Source organism: Salmo salar, chromosome 17, assembly GCF_965601325.2.
Source record: "Salmo salar chromosome 17, fSalSal1, whole genome shotgun sequence".
Taxonomy (NCBI): Eukaryota; Metazoa; Chordata; class Actinopteri; order Salmoniformes; family Salmonidae; genus Salmo; species Salmo salar.
Window position 1 is genome coordinate 50,713,780 of NC_138307.1, and position 18,424 is coordinate 50,732,203.

The 18,424-nt window shown below is 40.2% G+C and overlaps 1 long non-coding RNA gene across 1 annotated transcript in view; it reads right to left on the reverse strand.

Moving 5' to 3' along the window:
* Positions 1–249: 249 nt before the first annotated feature.
* Positions 250–18,424, reverse strand: part of LOC123728224 (uncharacterized) — a 36,662-nt gene continuing 18,487 nt past the window's right edge. Inside the window, exons 2-3 of the long non-coding RNA XR_006760113.2 lie at positions 7,280–7,366; positions 250–508 (exon numbers count right to left, since the gene is read on the reverse strand). This is a non-coding gene — a long non-coding RNA (uncharacterized LOC123728224). The remainder of the gene's footprint in view (positions 509–7,279; positions 7,367–18,424) is intronic.

Below are 18,424 nucleotides of genomic sequence, written 5' to 3' on the forward strand. Positions count from 1 at the left end.
CGTTCAGCATCTGCAAAGTTTCAGCACCAAAGATTATCTGTAGGAATAAAAGACAGTTTTTGTGAACAATTATACAGTGCATTCGGAAAGTATTCAGACCCCTTGACTTTTCCCACATTTTGTTATGGTTATGGTATTCTAAAATTGATTTTTTTACCCTCATCAATCAACACACAATACCCTATAATGACAAAGCAAAAACAGGTTTATAGAAATATCAGATTTACATAAGTATTCAGACCCTTCACTCAGAACTTTGTTGAAGCATCTTTAGCAGAGATTACAGCCTCGAGGTGGCCCAAGCAACACAACAGCCATCCAGGTGAAAGGAAGCAACACATGGTACCATCTAAACCACTGCACCAGAGTCCCGGCGAGGAGAAGGGGGTGACCACCAGGCCATGAGGAAGCAGAGGATGCTGATACCAGACAGGTGTCCAGAGGGAGTGGGAGCAGAGGATGTCGATGTGCCAGGCAGGAGCCAAGATGTCGATGCACCAGGCAGGAGCTGTAGGAGAAAATCTATGACACCATGGGGATTTTCCAGTATCTATATTGTTTTCTTAGAAGTAGCGAATATAATCAATATTGGGAACATTAGACATGTGTAAGCATAATGGAAGTAGACTCCATGAAAATGTGCCAAACTGAAACAACATAGACTTGAGTGTCTTGGGCCATATGAAGGCTACTGGACTAGAGAAAGGGTTACTAGAGGAAGTTACTTGGTGAACAGTCATATGTGTATGTCTTGGTCACTGGACTAGAGGAAGGGTTACTAAATGAAGTTATTAGGTGAACAGTCATATGTGTATGTCTTGGTCAGTGGACTAGAGGAAGGGACACTACGTGAAAAGTCATTACTTAAACCAAAGAGACCAATGAGTTGTGCTTGGAAGCCATTGACCAACACTATGGGCACAAGTAGACACACTCACAGTAGAATTGTGTGTCCATACTATTTTTGAAATGACACTGATGTTTGGAAACTATAGACATGCATGTGAACGTGTGTTATCTGAAGGTGGAAAGCTATAAAACCTGTGGTCTGGGAGAGAGAAATCAGTTGTTCCATGGAATTGCTCGGCTTCTGTTACTTTTGTAAAAAAAGTCTAATTGAATTTACAAGGTCCGGAATCGTAGAAATATTTGATTCAATATTTCCACAACATAAATGGCATCATGAAAATAATTGGCAACAAGGGACCAGTGAACTGTGAAACTTCTGTGGCTGATGACAGGTCTTCTGGGCAAGTCTCAAACAGGTGGCCACCCTAAATCAGGTGTGCTCAGTTCTTACTTACAGTTAATGTTTGTGTGATTTGCTTCGGGAGTCCTGCCATAGCAATAGAAGCGCAAAGTAGGTCTCTCCAAATTTTAAACAAACAAAAGATACTGGGAGCTTTTGAATTCAATAAATGCATGCATGAATGTTAAGGAAAGAGCTTTGGGGGTTACAATAGCTAAATAATAAGTAGAAATATTTGTGTGGGAATTTGTGGATTGGGAGTTGTGTGCTTCATTTGTGTCAGGTGGCTCAGTTGGGTGGGGCCGTTCACTTGCTCTGTTTAGGTGATTCATTTGAACCGCATGATTGGCCTGTTTGAGTTCGGATTGTTTTGTCTGATTCTATTTGGACGGATTTGTCTGTTCAGGATCTGTCTGGGTCTGTGCGCAAACATGGCCCATTCAGCTTGATCAGTAGGTCTGAGTTGGGTATGTCAATCAGTTCATCCCGCTCGCCGGACCGCTCATCTGGAAATGTTATTCACTCTGGTTCGGTGCATCTGTTTGCCCTGACTGGCTGGTCTGCTTGGTTTGGTTTGGGGTGGCAACTGTCTGTCCACACAGTCAGCACAAATAAATAGGAATATCCTGCGAATACCTCTCCGACTGGATTTAGCAGTGGTCTGAATGGGTAGGTCACTGGCAATACCGCTCCGACTCGATTTAGCGGAGGTCTGCCTGGGGGAGTGTATAGCCCACAATAACGCTTTGACCCGATTTGGTAAAGGTCTGTTTTGATAGGTGTAAATCCTGTATAATACCAGCTCCCTGTGTTGAGGAAGTGTATCAGGGGAGGGGTTTAATTTACAGGTCGTTTTAGGGAAAATGTGAGTAGAAGTGTGAAAGGAAGTGTGAAAGTTGCCTGTCCTTGATGGGGAGGGATTGCACACCCTTCATGTGTCGTCACTTAAAGGTTTAGGCGTCCCGCTAGCGGGACAACTTCCGGTGAAACTGGAGGCAGCGTAATTGAAATTAATAATCATACAAATCATGGATATTAAACATTTATGTACATACAAGTGTCTTATATCGGTTGAAAGCTTAAATTCTTGTTAACCTCTATGGGCTAGGTGGGACGCAGGCGTCCCCCCCGTGGTGCACTCCATCAACAGCAGGTGCATTTCAAGAGCGGCAAATTTGAATCCAAATAAATGTCAAAATTCAAATTTTTCAAACATACAACTATTTTACACCCTTTGAAAGATAAACATCTCCTTAATCTAACCACGTTTTACGATTTCAAAAAGGTTTTACGGCGAAAGCATAAATTTAGAGTATGTTAGGACAGTACATTTACAAGAGTTGTGTGTAATGTTTTGTCAATTCAAAGACAGGGTCACCAAAACCATAAAACCAGCTAAAATGATGCACTAACCTTTTACAATCTCCATCAGATGACACTCCTAGGACATTATGTTAGACAATGCATGCATTTTTAGTTCTATCAAGTTCATATTTATATCCAAAAACAGCGTTTTACTATGGCATTGATGTTGAGGAAATCGTTTCCCTCCAATAACCGGCAGTCAAGTCAGCATCACAAATTAAATAATTAAAATTAGAAAACATTGGTAAAATATTATATTGTCATTTAAAGAATTATAGATTTACATCTCTTGAACGCAATCAACTTGCCAGATTTAAAAATAACCTTACTGGGAAATCACACTTTGCAATAATCTGAGCACTGCGCCCAGAAAAATACGCGTTGCGATACAGACTAGTCGTCATGTTGGGGAGATCTAAAATCGAAAATACTATGTAAATAATCCATTACCTTTGATTCTCTTCATCAGATGTCACTTCCAGGTATCACAGGTCCATAACGAATGTAGTTTTGTTCAAAAAAGCTCATCATTTATGTCCAAAAATCTCCGTCTTGTTAGCACATGATCTAAGCCCGCCGGACTTCACTTCATGAACGAGGGGAAAAAATATATTTACGTTCGTTCAAACATGTCAAACGTTGTATAGCATAAATCATTAGGGCCTTTTTTAACCAGAACATGAATAATATTCAAGGTGGACGAATGCATACTCTTTTATAACGTATTGGAACGAGGGTACCCAACATGAACTCGCGCGCCAGGTGTCTAATGGGCCATCATCGTTCCATGGCTCTTGTTCGGTCAGATCTCCCTCCAGAAGACTCAAAACACTTTGTAAAGGCTGGTGACATCTAGTGGAAGCAATAGGAAGTGCCAAAATATTCCTCAGCCCCTGTGTTTTTCAATGGCATAGGTTTAAAGGTAATACAACACATCAGATATCCACTTCCTGTCAGAAAATGTCTCAGGGTTTTGCCTGCCAAATGAGTTCTGTTATACTCACAGACACCATTCAAACAGTTTTAGAAACTTTAGAGTGTTTTCTATCCATATATAATAAGTATATGCATATTCTAGTTACTGGGTAGGATTAGTAACCAGATTAAATCGGGTACATTTTTTTTATCCAGCCGTGCAAATACTGCCCCCTAGCCCTAACAGGTTAACTTCTTTGGGATAGGGGGCAGTATTTTCACGGCCGACTAAAAAAACACACCCGATTTAATCTGGTTACTACTCCTGGCCAGACACTAGAATATGCATATAAATAGTAGATTTGGATAGAAAACACTCTAAAGTTTCTAAAACTGTTTGAATGGTGTCTGTGAGTATAACAGAACTTATATGGCAGGCAAAAACCTGAGAAGATTCCATGCAGGAAGTGCCCTGTCTGACAATTTGTTGTCCTTCTGTTGCATCTCTATCGAAATTACAGCATCTGAGCTGTTACGTGACACTTTCTAAGGCTTCCATTGGCTCTCTAAAGCCGCCAGAAAGTGGAATGGGGTGTCTGCTGTCTCTGGGCAAAGTATAGGAGCAGAGTTTGTAAGTGGTCAGCCTGGGGACAGTGAGACTGGAGATGCGCGGTCACGAGAACTTGCCATTTTTTTCTTTCTCTCTTTGAATGAATACAACGTTGCCAGGTTGGAATATTATCGCTATTTTAAGAGAAAAATAGCATAAAAATTGATTTTAATCTAACTGCACTGTCCTATTTACAGTAGCAATTACAGAGAAAGCATGCCATGCGATTGTTTGAGGACAGTGCCCCACATCAAAATATTTTTTCACCTGCACAGGTTTCATAAATTCACAGAGATTAAATATTCACTTACTTTTTGAAAATCTTCCTCTGATTTGTCATCCAAAGGGTCCCAGCTCTAACATGTAGTGTCGTTTGTTAGATAAAATCCTTCTTTATATCCCAAAAGTCTGTTTAGTTGGCGCCATCGATTTGAGTAATCCACTCGTTCAACATGCAGAGAAAGGAATTTGAAAATCTACCGCTAAACTTCGTTTCAACAAGTCAAAATACGTGTCTCGGACGCCTCACATACCCTAAAATGTAATCAAACTATAATATTACTTACGAAAAGAAGTATGTTCAATAGGAAACCGATTTTAGCAGGTGAGCTCTGTCTTCATCACATGCGCATAAACAAATTTCCAAGACTGTGTCCCTATACATAAACTGTTCTTTCTCATTCGTTTTGGAAGTTACAAGCCTGCAACCTTGAACGTAGACTACTGACACTCTGTGGAAGCCATAGGAATTGCATCCTGGGAGCTAGAATTCATTATTTCCCTATACATTCCATTGTAAGAGCATGGGCTCTCAAAAAAATAATCAGGTTGGTTTTTCTTTGGATTTTCTCCTTCCATATCTATTGTATTATAGTCTCCCACATTATTTGAACATTTCTACAAACTTCAAAGTGTTTTCTTTCCAATGGTACCAATTATATCCATATCTTGGATTCAGGGCCTGAGCAACAGTCAGGAGGAAATTGAGAAAAAAGGACCCTAGCCCTAACAAGTTTTTAAGTGTGGCCTGGCAGGAAGGCCACATCTGATCCTGCACTAGGAGAGGGGAATGTAAATGGAATATGAATGACTAGTGAAATTGCATAATACTAGAAATTTGGAAGAAATTGTTTGTCACATGTGCAAGTGTATAAAAATTATAAGTGATTGCCTGATAAGATTTATAAGACCTGTACACTGAGATGCAAGACAGAAGAATATACAGTACTGGGAAACATAGTTACAATAACATTTGAAGTAAAATTATACATACAAAGAGAGAACGATTATAGACACGTGGAGACAGGAGTAATAATACACCAACCAAGCGCATTTACTAGAGATGTTAAAGTAACTGGATAACAGTGGGAGGAAACAGGGTGTGGTCAAGTTATCTGTGGCTTAACAGTCCATTAGGAATATTTAGCCCAGGAAGAACAGGGATAAATTAGAGAACATGAGAAAGAAACTGGTTTTAATAAATAAAAGAACAGAATGACAGATGGCAAAATGAGTAAAACACCAGTAGAAATTCTGGGGGCTAGACATCCCTTATGCAAAGAAGAAATAACAAAAATGTCTAAGAAATGGGAAGAATGCACAAGGAAAATGAGCACCAAATGGCCAGCAGAAGGAACGTTGGACGTTTCATTGTGTGAAGAAATGGAGACCATGATAAAAAAACATAAAACAAGTGACAAGGAAAAGAAAATGAGAAAAAAAGAGAAAAGGAGAACAAAGTGCTAAATTTTTTTAAAGCAGACTGCTGAAAAGCATGAAAACAGCAAGATAAACGTTGAAAAAAGATGATGAAAAACCAAAGGGATAGGACAAAGCTGAAAAAAACAGATAAATACGGGGTACAGTGTCCCCTTTTGATAAAGGGGAATCAAGGGCAGTATGTACCATGGGGCTCACAGGACCTGGAAGGGTTGGTTACTCGCCTGCTAAACCTCCATGATGGAGCTGGAAAATGGATCAGAATCTTTGAAGAACAAACCATGGGGAAACTACTGGCTGTGGGTGATATGAAGGCACTGTTGGGGAGAGTAGTGGGAGTGGCAAAAATGGAGGATGTACTGCAAGACAGTGACCTTGCTGATGCAACGGGGGACATACTGGCAGATGGACTAGCCTTTGAAACATATCGTCCAGCTGTCTGGCATGCTCTGAGAGGAATACCCAACAAGGATTGATCCTAAAGCACTAAAACGAGAAGCAATGGTGGACACAGAAAACCCAGCTGCATACCTCCATGGACAGTTGAAATGATGGAAACTGGAAACAGAACGGGATCCAGAGGGGGACCCATTGATGACAACTCTGTTCCGGAAGCCATTCCCCAGTCAGTAAAGAGCAGGCTGGAGGATGTGGTGGGACTGACTTCAAATTCACACAAAGAATTCTGTGACCACGTGATCCATGCAGTGGAGAAATACAGAACAGATGAACAGAAACTCATAGAACAAGGGAAAGACATTCAATGAGAACTGACCCAGCTGCAGCTGGAAGAACTGTCTAACAAAGGAAAAAAGAAAGTCCAGGCCCCAGTGACGACTCCAATGCCAGAGGTAGGGACAATGACTGCAGTCTCCCCAGGAGGGCCACAACTGCCTCCCGTCCAACAGGCCCAAGTGCAACCCACACCACCAGTAGTGAATGTGTATACACAACAAATCTGAAATTGGAATGGTGGCAATAAGCAACAAAAAACTCTGCAAAATAATCAGAAAAAAGGAACCAGAAGTCCACGGGGACCACCTGGGGTCTGTTGGGGATGCCAGCAACCAGGACACTCCAGACGAGACTGCCCTACAAATCCCTGGCAGAACCGAAATGAAGGGAACCAAAACAATTGGCAACCACCAGGTAACAGGAATCAAAGTAATTGGCAGCCACAAGGAAGTGGGAACCAGAATAACAGGAACCAGGATGGTGGATGGCAGGGCAACCAGAGTCAACCACAAGGCCCTGTGAACCCATGGGCGGAGCCAAATCAAGGATAGTAGGGGTGCCCAGTGAATCCTAAAGGGGATGGTCAGTTCCCAATGATAACCCCAAGAGCTGATCAAGAACCTATGCTGCAGGTTCAAATAGAGAACAGAGGCACACCCATGATGATAGATACTGGAGCCACTTACACATGTGTATGTCCAAATTATGCCTCTCATCTCCCCATGTCTGGTAAATATGCCAAAACTGTAGGATTCTCGGGACAGAATCAGCTCCTGAAGGAGTAATAATAGAAAGAACAGGGTTAAATTTGCAAATGGCAATGACAGGAGAGACAGCTAATGTGTATTGGTTAGGGAACAATGAGGCAGAAATAGACAGAATCATAGGGAAATGGGGAAGGTCTATTCAGGCCCAAATACCTAAAGCTGGTAGAGCAAAATCAGAATACCACTGCACAATGCAATATGACCCATACCAAGACCATTTGTTAGAACAACTTTGGACAATGAATGCAAATGGAAAGTCAGTACCAATTGCCACAGTACATAATTATAGGGAAACAGGGAGCTGCAATGGATGTGACTGACAGAGATGAATCAAATGTTGTACAAAGATGGTACAATGTCTCTGACTCTGTCCCTCACATTACATTGTTGGTAAATCAGGGATTTATCGCAACATAATTGGGACCAATGATGAAGAAAGCCAAGAAAAGAAAATGGGATAAAACAGAGGGGTGCGTCACTTGAGTGGGTTGAGTCACTGACGTGGTCTTCCTGTTTGGGTTGGCGCCCCCCCCTTGGGTTGTGCCATTGGGGAGATCGTTGTGGGCTATACTCTGCCTTGTCTTAGGTAAGTTGGTGGTTGGAGACATCCCTCTAGTGGTGTGGGGGCTGTGCTTTGGCAAAGTGGGTGGGGTTATATCCTGCCTGTTTGGCCCTGTCCGGGGGTTTCATCGGATGGGGCCACAGTGTCTTCTGATCCCTCCTGTCTCAGCCTCCAGTATTTATGCTGCAGTAGTTTATGTGTCGGGGGGCTAGGGTCAGTCTGTTACATCTGGAGTATTTCTCTTGTCCTATCCGGTGTCCTGTGTGAATTTAAATATGCTCTCTCTAATTCTCTCTTTCTCTCTTTCTGTCTTTCTCTCGGAGGACCTGAGCCCTAGGACCATGCCTCAGGACTACCTGGTATGATGACTCCTTGCTGTCCCCAGTCCACCTGGCCGTGCTGCTGCTCCAGTTTCAACTGTTCTGCCTGCGGCTATGGAACCCTGACCTGTTCACCGGACGTGCTTGTTGCACCCTCGACAACTACTATGATTATTATTATTTGACCATGCTGGTCATTTATGAACATTTTAACATCTTGACCATGTTCTGTTATAATATCCACCCTGCACAGCCAGAAGAGGACTGGCCACCCCTCATAGCCTGGTTCCTCTCTAGGTTTCTTCCTAGGTTTTTGGCCTTTCTAGGGAGTTTTTCCTAGGGAGTTTTTCCTAGCCACCATGCTTCTTTCACATGCATTGCTTGCTGTTTGGGGTTTTAGGCTGGGTTTCTGTACAGCACTTTGAGATATCAGCTGATGTACGAAGGGCTATATAAATAAATTTGATTTGATTTGAATTTGATTTGATAATCCATTGATTTTCCATCCCAAAGATAAGGCCTTTATTAAAATACTGGCTACAACAGTAATGAATGGGGATCCAAGGGAAGTAGAGGTTACAGCTAATCAGCAAGTGCAGTTAGGTGAAGAAATAGAGTTAGTTAGTGAACAGAGACAGGAAATATAAAAAATCATACCAGAAGGGGTATGGTCTCAACATGACATAGATGTTGGATTGGTGAAATCAGCAAGTCCTGTAAGCATCAAAGTGAAACCTGATGCCAAGCCTCCATGGAAAGCTCAATATCACATGAAACCAGAAGCTGAAGAAGGGATAAGCATGACAATTGAAGGATTGATAAAAGCAGGTGTACTGATAGAAACACAAAGCCATTGTAATACACCTCTGCTACCTGTTCTTAAAGCCGATGGTAAAAAAACGGAGACTGGTACATGAACAAAGAGCAATTAATGACATTGCACAGGATTGGCTTGCAGAAGTTCTGAACCCTCACACATTACTGACAAATGTTCCCCCAGATGCCAAGTACTTTACAGTGATTGACTTGTGTGGACCATTTTTTGTGTGCCCCTGGAGGAAGAATGCAGACATTTGTTTGCGTTTACATACAAAGGAAGACAATACACGTATACTCGTTTTCCACAGGGATTTAAGTACTCATCCCACGTTTTCAATCAGATATTGAGGGCTGATTTGGAAGAATTAATGCTTGATGGAACATTGATCCAATATGTTGCTGATCTGTTGATCTGTGCCTTTACATTGGAATAATGTCATACTGACTCCATGAAAGTACTACAACGATTGGCAGAAGGAGGACAAAGTCTCTAAAACAAAACTCCAGTATTGCCAGCCCCAGGTTGAGTACCTAGGAAGAACCGTAGCTCATGGAACCAAGGCAATAGCACCAGGATAGTTGGAAGGAATCAGCAAAGCACCATTGTCACAAATGGTAGCTCAAATTATGACCTTTTTAAAGATGACTGGATTTATCTCAGATTGGATAGAGGAATATGTAGTTAAAACAGTGCCTTTACGAGAGACATGAAAGAAGCAGGACAACTCGATCTTAGGGCAAAACTAGACTGGAACACTGATGCTCTGATTGCAATTGAGACACAAAAAAAGGAAATGCAGACTGCATCAGCCTTAGCGGCCCCAGATTACACATAACCATTTTTGCTTTATGTAGCAAATAGGTGTGAAAGATATTCAGCAGCAGAACTTATGCAGGAAACATGTAGTGGAAGAAGGAAACAGCCAATTGCATACTACAGTACGAAATAAAATCCAGTAGCTCAAGGTTATCCACCATGTTACCAAGGGTTGGCAGCATTACATTATGCGTATGATAAGGCGTCAACCATAACCATGGGATATCCTGTAACGATACATACACATCATAAGATAGTGGAGCTGATAGAACAGGGAAAATTTGTATTAATTTATGCTAGAACTTTGGAATACATGACACTACTAACCTATCCAGATGTCTCCATTAAAATATGTAATACAGTAAATCCAGCTGAAAGAGTTCCATTGGAATTTGAAGGGAAAGCACAGGATTGTGTAGCAGAATCTCTAACTTGCGTCCAGATCTTAAATCTATACCATTGCTAGACAGAGAAGGAATTGAATTGGAAAATTACTTTGTAGATGGCTCCTGTTCTAAAGACTATACAGGGAACCATGCAGGGTATGCAGTGGTAAGAAAACAAGGAAAAGATTTAATATAGGAAAAATTTGAGTATTCTTCTCAACACTGTTCAGCCCAATTGGCAGAACTTAACCTCTTACATCTAGACGTTCCGCTAGCGGAACACCTGCTCCAATATCCAATGATGGGCGTGGCGCGAAATACAAACTCCTCTAAAATACAAAAACTTCAATTTTTCAAACATATGACTATTTCACAGCATTTTAAAGATAAGACTCTCCTTTATCTAACCACACTGTCCGATTTCAAAAAGGCTTTACAACGAAAGCAAAACATTAGATTATGTCAGCAGAGTACCAAGCCAGAAATAATCAGACACCCATTTTTCAAGCTAGCATATAATGTCACAAAAACCCAGAAGACAGCTAAATGCAGCACTAACCTTTGATGATCTTCATCAGATGACAACCCTAGGACATTATGTTATACAATACATGCATGTTTTGTTCAATCAAGTTCATATTTATATCAAAAACCAGCTTTTTACATTAGCATGTGACGTTCAGAACTAGCATACCCCCCGCAAACTTCCGGGGAATTCGCTAACATTTTACTAAATTACTCACGATAAACGTTCACAAAAAGCATAACAATTATTTTAAGAATTATAGATACAGACCTCCTCTATGCACTCGATATTTACGATTTTAAAATAGCTTTTCGGTGAAAGCACATTTTGCAATATTCTAAGTACATAGCCCAGGCATCACGGGCTAGCTATTTAGACACCCGGCAAGTTTAGCACTCACCAATATCAGCTTTACTATTATAAAAGTTTCATTACCTTTTGTTGTCTTCGTCAGAATGCACTCCCAGGACTGCTACTTCAATAACAAATGTTGGTTTGGTCCAAAATAATCCATCGTTATATCCGAATAGCGGCGTTTTGTTCGTGCGTTCCAGACACTATCCGAAATGGTAAAGAAGGGTCGCGCGCATGGCGCAATTCGTGACAAAAAAAATCTAAATATTCCATTACCGTACTTCGAAGCATGTCAACCGCTGTTTAAAATCAATTTTTACGCCATTTTTCTCGTAGAAAAGTGATAATATTCCGACAGGGAATCTCCTTTTCGGCAAACAGAGGAAAAAATCACAAAGGCGGGGGCGGTCGGGTCACGCGCCTAAGCCCAGAGTCCCTTGATCGGCCACTTGAGAAAGGCGATAATGTGTTTCAGCCTGGGGCTGGGATGACGACATTCTGTTTTTTCCCGGGCTCTGAGCGCCTATGGACGACGTAGGAAGTGTCACGTTAGAGCAGAGATCCTTAGTAAAAGATAGAGATGGAAAAGAAGTTCAAGAAATGGTCAGACAGGCCACTTCCTGTAAAGGAATCTCTCAGGTTTTGACCTGCCATTTGAGTTCTGTTATACTCACAGACACCATTCAAACAGTTTTAGAAACTTTAGGGTGTTTTCTATCCATATGTAATAAGTATATGCATATTCTAGTTACTGGGTAGGAGTGGTAACCAGATTAAATCGGGTATGTTTTTTATCCAGCCATGAAAATACTGCCCCCTAGCCATAACAGGTTAAGGCATTGACTGCAGCATGTGAGCTAGGAAAAAGGAAGACAGTTAATATCTATACTGATTCAGCTTACGCACATGGTGTATGTCATTTGTTTGGCACAGTTTGGAAACAGAGAGGATTTAAGAAAAGTGATGGTACACCTATACAACATCACACACAAATTGTAAAGTTAATGATGGCATTGATGTATCCTAGAAAATAAGAGATAATACAATGTCAGGCACACAAAAAAGGAAATTAATTTGTTGTTAGGAAACAATGCAGCAGATGAAGCAGCAAAAAAGGCATCTAAGTGTAATGTTCCAATACGAACAGCACCTTTGATAAATCTTGTATCCTTACTGTCTCCAACTGACCTAACTCAAATCCAATCTTGAGCTGGAATTTTTTAACAATCTATACGGAAACAAAGGGGGGCCTCCATTGACAGGGATGGGGTATGGAAATCCCATAATGGAGCCATAGTAGCATCTACTACCTTGTTGAATTTGCTTATTAATGATGTGCATGGTCTAGACCATTGCACAAGACGGGAAGTAATAATAATTTTAAAAAACAAGGATACTGGTCACCATACTTACAGGCAACAGTAGATGAAGAATTGACGAAATGTGAAGTATGTGCACAAAATAACATACGTAAAGGGATAACTACACCCATAGGCCACATACCGGTCCCAGAAGGACCATTTCGGCACATCGTAATGGATTACGTGGATATGCTAAAACCAGTGCGCGGCAAAAGATACATACTAGTTATCATAGAAAGATTTAGCAGATGGATAGAAGCAATACCATCGTCAGATTAGGGAGCAGGAATAGTAATAAAGTTTTTAACCAGAGAAGTGATACCTAGGTTTGGAATACCTTCAGAAATCAGTTCAGATAATGGATCAGCATTTGTGCAAAAAATAGTAAAATTGATAAAACAAAAATTAAGAATGAAGCAAAGACTGGGATGTGTTTATCATCCCCAGTCACAAGGGATGATTGAAAGGGCAAATGGAACCCTCAAGGCTAAGATAAATAAGATACTACATGCACATGCTTTAACCTCTATGGGCTAGGTGGGACGCTAGCGTGCCACCCGTGGTGCACTCCATCAACAGCAGGTGCATTTCAAGAGCGGCCAATTTGAATCCAAATAAATGTCAAAATTCAAATTTTTCAAACATACAACTATTTTACACCCTTTGAAAGATAAACATCTCCTTAACCTGTTAGGGCTAGGGGGCAGCATTTGCACGTCTGGATAAAAAAAATGTACCCGATTTCATCTGGTTACTAATCCTACCCAGTAACTAGAATATGCATATACTTGTTATATATGGATAGAAAACACTCTAAAGTTTCTAAAACTGTTTGAATGGTGTCTGTGAGTATAACAGAACTCATTTGGCAGGCAAAACCCTGAGACATTTTCTGACAGGAAGTGGATACCTGATGTGTTGTATTGACTTTAAACCTATCCCATTGAAAATACAGGGGCTGAGGAATATTTTGGCACTTCCTATTGCTTCCACTAGATGTCACCAGCCTTTACAAAGTGTTTTGAGTCTTCTGGAGGGAGATCTGACCGAACAAGAGCCATGGAACGATGATGTCCCATTAGACACCTGGCGCGCGAGTTCATGTTGGGTACCCTCGTTCCAATACGTTATAAAAGAGTATGCATTCGTCCACCTTGAATATTATTCATGTTCTGGTTAAAAAAGGCCCTAATGATTTATGCTATACAACGTTTGACATGTTTGAACGAACGGAAATATATTTTTTCCCCTCGTTCATGACGAGAAGTCCGGCTGGCTTAGATCATGTGCGAACAAGACGGAGATTTTTGGACATAAATGATGAGCTTTTTTGAACAAAACTACATTCGTTATGGACCTGTGATACCTGGAAGTGACATCTGATGAAGAGAATCAAAGGTAATGGATTATTTACATAGTATTTTAGATCTCCCCAACATGACGTCTAGTCTGTATCGCAACGCGTATTTTTCTGGGCGCAGTGCTCAGATTATTGCAAAGTGTGATTTCCCAGTAAGGTTATTTTTAAATCTGGCAAGTTGATTGCGTTCAAGAGATGTAAATCTATAATTCTTTAAATGACAATATAATATTTTACCAATGTTTTCTAATTTTAATTATTTAATTTGTGACGCTGACTTGACTGCCGGTTATTGGAGGGAAACGATTTCCTCAACATCAATGCCATAGTAAAACGCTGTTTTTGGATATAAATATGAACTTGATAGAACTAAAAATGCATGCATTGTCTAACATAATGTCCTAGGAGTGTCATCTGATGGAGATTGTAAAAGGTTAGTGCATCATTTTAGCTGGTTTTATGGTTTTGGTGACCCGGTCTTTGACTTGACAAAACATTACACACAACTCTTGTAAATGTACTGTCCTAACATACTCTAAATGTATGCTTTCGCCGTAAAACCTTTTTGAAATCGTAAAACGTGGTTAGATTAAGGAGATGTTTATCTTTCAAATGGTGTAAAATAGTTGTATTTTTGACAAATTTGAATTTTGACATTTATTTGGATTCAAATTTGCCGCTCTTGAAATGCACCTGCTGTTGATGGAGTGCACCACGGGTGGCACGCTAGCGTCCCACCTAGCCCCAAGAGGTTAATCTAACCACGTTTTACGATTTCAAAAAGGTTTTACGGCGAAAGCATAAATTTAGAGTATGTTAGGACAGTACATTTACAAGACTTGTGTGTAATGTTTTGTCAAGTCAAAGACAGGGTCACCAAAACCATAAAACCAGCTAAAATGATGCACTAACCTTTTACAATCTCCATCAGATGACACTCCTAGGACATTATGTTAGACAATGCATGCATTTTTAGTTCTATCAAGTTCATATTTATATCCAAAAACAGCGTTTTACTATGGCATTGATGTTGAGGAAATCGTTTCCCTCCAATAACCGGCAGTCAAGTCAGCGTCACAAATTAAATAATTAAAATTAGAAAACATTGGTAAAATATTATATTGTCATTTAAAGAATTATAGATTTACATCTCTTGAACGCAATCAACTTGCCAGATTTAAAAATAACCTTACTGGGAAATCACACTTTGCAATAATCTGAGCACTGCGCCCAGAAAAATACGCGTTGCAATACAGACTAGACGTCATGTTGGGGAGATCTAAAATCGAAAATACTATGTAAATAATCCATTACCTTTGATTCTCTTCATCAGATGTCACTTCCAGGTATCACAGGTCCATAACGAATGTAGTTTTGTTCAAAAAAGCTCATCATTTATGTCCAAAAATCTCCGTCTTGTTAGCACATGATCTAAGCCAGCCGGACTTCTCGTCATGAACGAGGGGAAAAAATATATTTCCGTTCGTTCAAACATGTCAAACGTTGTATAGCATAAATCATTAGGGCCTTTTTTAACCAGAACATGAATAATATTCAAGGTGGACGAATGCATACTCTTTTATAACGTATTGGAACGAGGGTACCCAACATGAACTCGCGCGCCAGGTGTCTAATGGGACATCATCGTTCCATGGCTCTTGTTCGGTCAGATCTCCCTCCAGAAGACTCAAAACACTTTGTAAAGGCTGGTGACATCTAGTGGAAGCAATAGGAAGTGCCAAAATATTCCTCAGCCCCTGTGTTTTTCAATGGGATAGGTTTAAAGTCAATACAACACATCAGGTATCCACTTCCTGTCAGAAAATGTCTCAGGGTTTTGCCTGCCAAATGAGTTCTGTTATACTCACAGACACCATTCAAACAGTTTTAGAAACTTTAGAGTGTTTTCTATCCATATATAACAAGTATATGCATATTCTAGTTACTGGGTAGGATTAGTAACCAGATTAAATCGGGTACATTTTTTTTATCCAGACGTGCAAATGCTGCCCCCTAGCCCTAACAGGTTAACCTCTTATGGACAGACGTTCCGCTAGCAGAACGCCTCACCAATATCCAATGGTAACGCCTGCCGTGAAATACGAAAAACCTTAAAAATGCTGTAATTTCAATTTCTCAAACATATGACTATTTTACACCATGTTAAACAATGACTTTTTACATAGTGTCCCTTCCTCTAGTCCACTGACCAAGACATACACATTACTTTTCACCTAATAACTTCATCTAGTAACCCTTCCTCTAGTCCAGTGACCAAGACATACACATATGACTTTTCACCTAGTAATTTCCTCTAGTAACCCTTCCTCTAGTCCAGTAGCCTTCATATGGCCCAAGACACTCAAGTCTATGTTGTTTCAGTTTGGCACATTTTCATGGAGTCAACTTCCATTATGCTTACACATGTCTAATGATCCCAATATTGATTATATTCTCTACTTCTAAGAAAACAATATAGATACTGGAAAATCCCCATGGTGTCATAGATTTTCTTCCACATAAACCCCCCTTAGGAACTTACAGAGTTCCACACCAAAAATATGTTCCATTATAGATGAGAAGGGGAGCACCTTCTGAAACTCTATGGATGTAATCAACCTCACATCCAACTTAACAATCGTAGCTCCACTTTCTCTGAGTCAGGACCAAAAATCTCCAATCATAATTAACTAGAAAGGAGTAAAACATCCATTATCAAGCTAATTAACCTTTAATTATACAGTGTTAACCTGTTTAGGATAGGGGGCAGTATTTTCACGGCCGGATAAAAAAACATACCCGATTTAATCTGGTTATTACTCCTGCCCAGAAACTAGAATATGCATATAATTATTTGATTTGGATAGAAAACACCCTCAAGTTTCTAAAACTATTTGAATGGTGTCTGTGAGTATAACAGAACTCATATGGCAGGCCAAACCCTGAGAAGATTCTATATGGGAAGTGCCCTGTCTGACCATTTCTTGGCCTTCTGTAGCCTCTTTATCGAAAATAGAGGATCTCTGCTGTAGCATGACATTTTCTAAGGCTCCCATAGGCTCTCAGAAGGCGCCACGTGGAATGATAACTCTGCAGTCCCTGGGCGAAAAACAGTAGGGGTTTTGGAAAGTGGTCGTTCTGAGAACAATGACACTGCCGTGCGTGTGCATGTGACGACTCCATTTTCTATTTTCAGTGTTTGAACGGATACAACGTCTCCCGGTTGGAATATTATCGCTATTTTACGAGAAAAATCGCATAAAAATTGATTTTAAACAGCGTTTGACATGCTTCGAAGTACGGTAATGGAATATTTTGAAATTTTTTGTCACGATACGCGCCGGCGTGTCACCCTTCGGATAGTGTCTTGAACGCAAGAACAAAACACAGCTATTTGGATATAACTATGGATTATTTGGAACCAAAACAACATTGGGTGTTGAAGTAGAAGTCCTGGGAGTGCATTCTGATGAAGAACAGCAAAGGTAATCCAATTTTTCTTATAGTAAATCTGAGTTTGGTGAGTGCCAAACTTGGTGGGTGTCAAAATAGCTAGCCATGATGGCCGGGCTATCTACTCGGAATATTGCAAAATGTGCTTTCACCGAAAAGCTATTTTAAAATCGGACACCGCGATTGCATAAAGAAGTTCTGTATCTATAATTCTTTAAATAATTGTTATGTTTTTTGTGAATGTTTATCGTGAGTAATTTAGTAAATTCACCGGAAGTTTTCGGTAGGGTATGCTAGTTCTGAACGTCACATGCTAATGTAAAAAGCTGTTTTTGATATAAATATGAACTTGCTTGAACAAAACATGCATGTATTGTATAACATAATGTCCTAGGAGTGTCATCTGATGAAGATCATCAAAGGTTAGTGCTGCATTTAGCTGTGTTTTTGGTTTTTGTGACATTATATGCTAGCTTGAAAATGGGTGTGTGATTATTTCTGGCTGGGTACTCTCCTGACATAATCTAATGTTTTGCTTTCGTTGTAAAGCCTTTTTGAAATTGGACAATGTGGTTAGATAAAGGAGAGTCTTGTCTTTAAACCAAAGAGGCCATTGAGTTGTGCTTGGGAGCCATTGACCAACACTATGGGCACAAGTAGACACACACTGTGTGTCTATACTATTTTTGAAATGACACTGATGTTTGGAAACTTTATACATGTATTGAAAAGACATGTTGTATTAATCAACTATTATTAGAAATGCACTTATATTGGGAAAAAAAATATGTCACATCCTGGCCAGTATAAGGGTTAATTGTCATTGTAGTTTGGTCAGGACGTGGCAGAGGGTATTTGTTTTATGTGGTTTGGGGTGGTGTTTTTCTAGAAGGGCATTTGATTTAAGTATTCCGGGGTTTTTTGGGCACTGTTTGATTTTCATGTATTCTATGTTTAGTCTAGTGTGTCTGTTTCTATGTTTGGTTAATTGGGGTTGGGACTCTCAGTTGAAGGCAGGTGTTGTCTATTTGCCTTTGATTGAGAGTCCCATATATTAGGGTCTGTTTGTCTTTGTCATTTGTGGGAGATTGTTCAGTGTTTAGCCT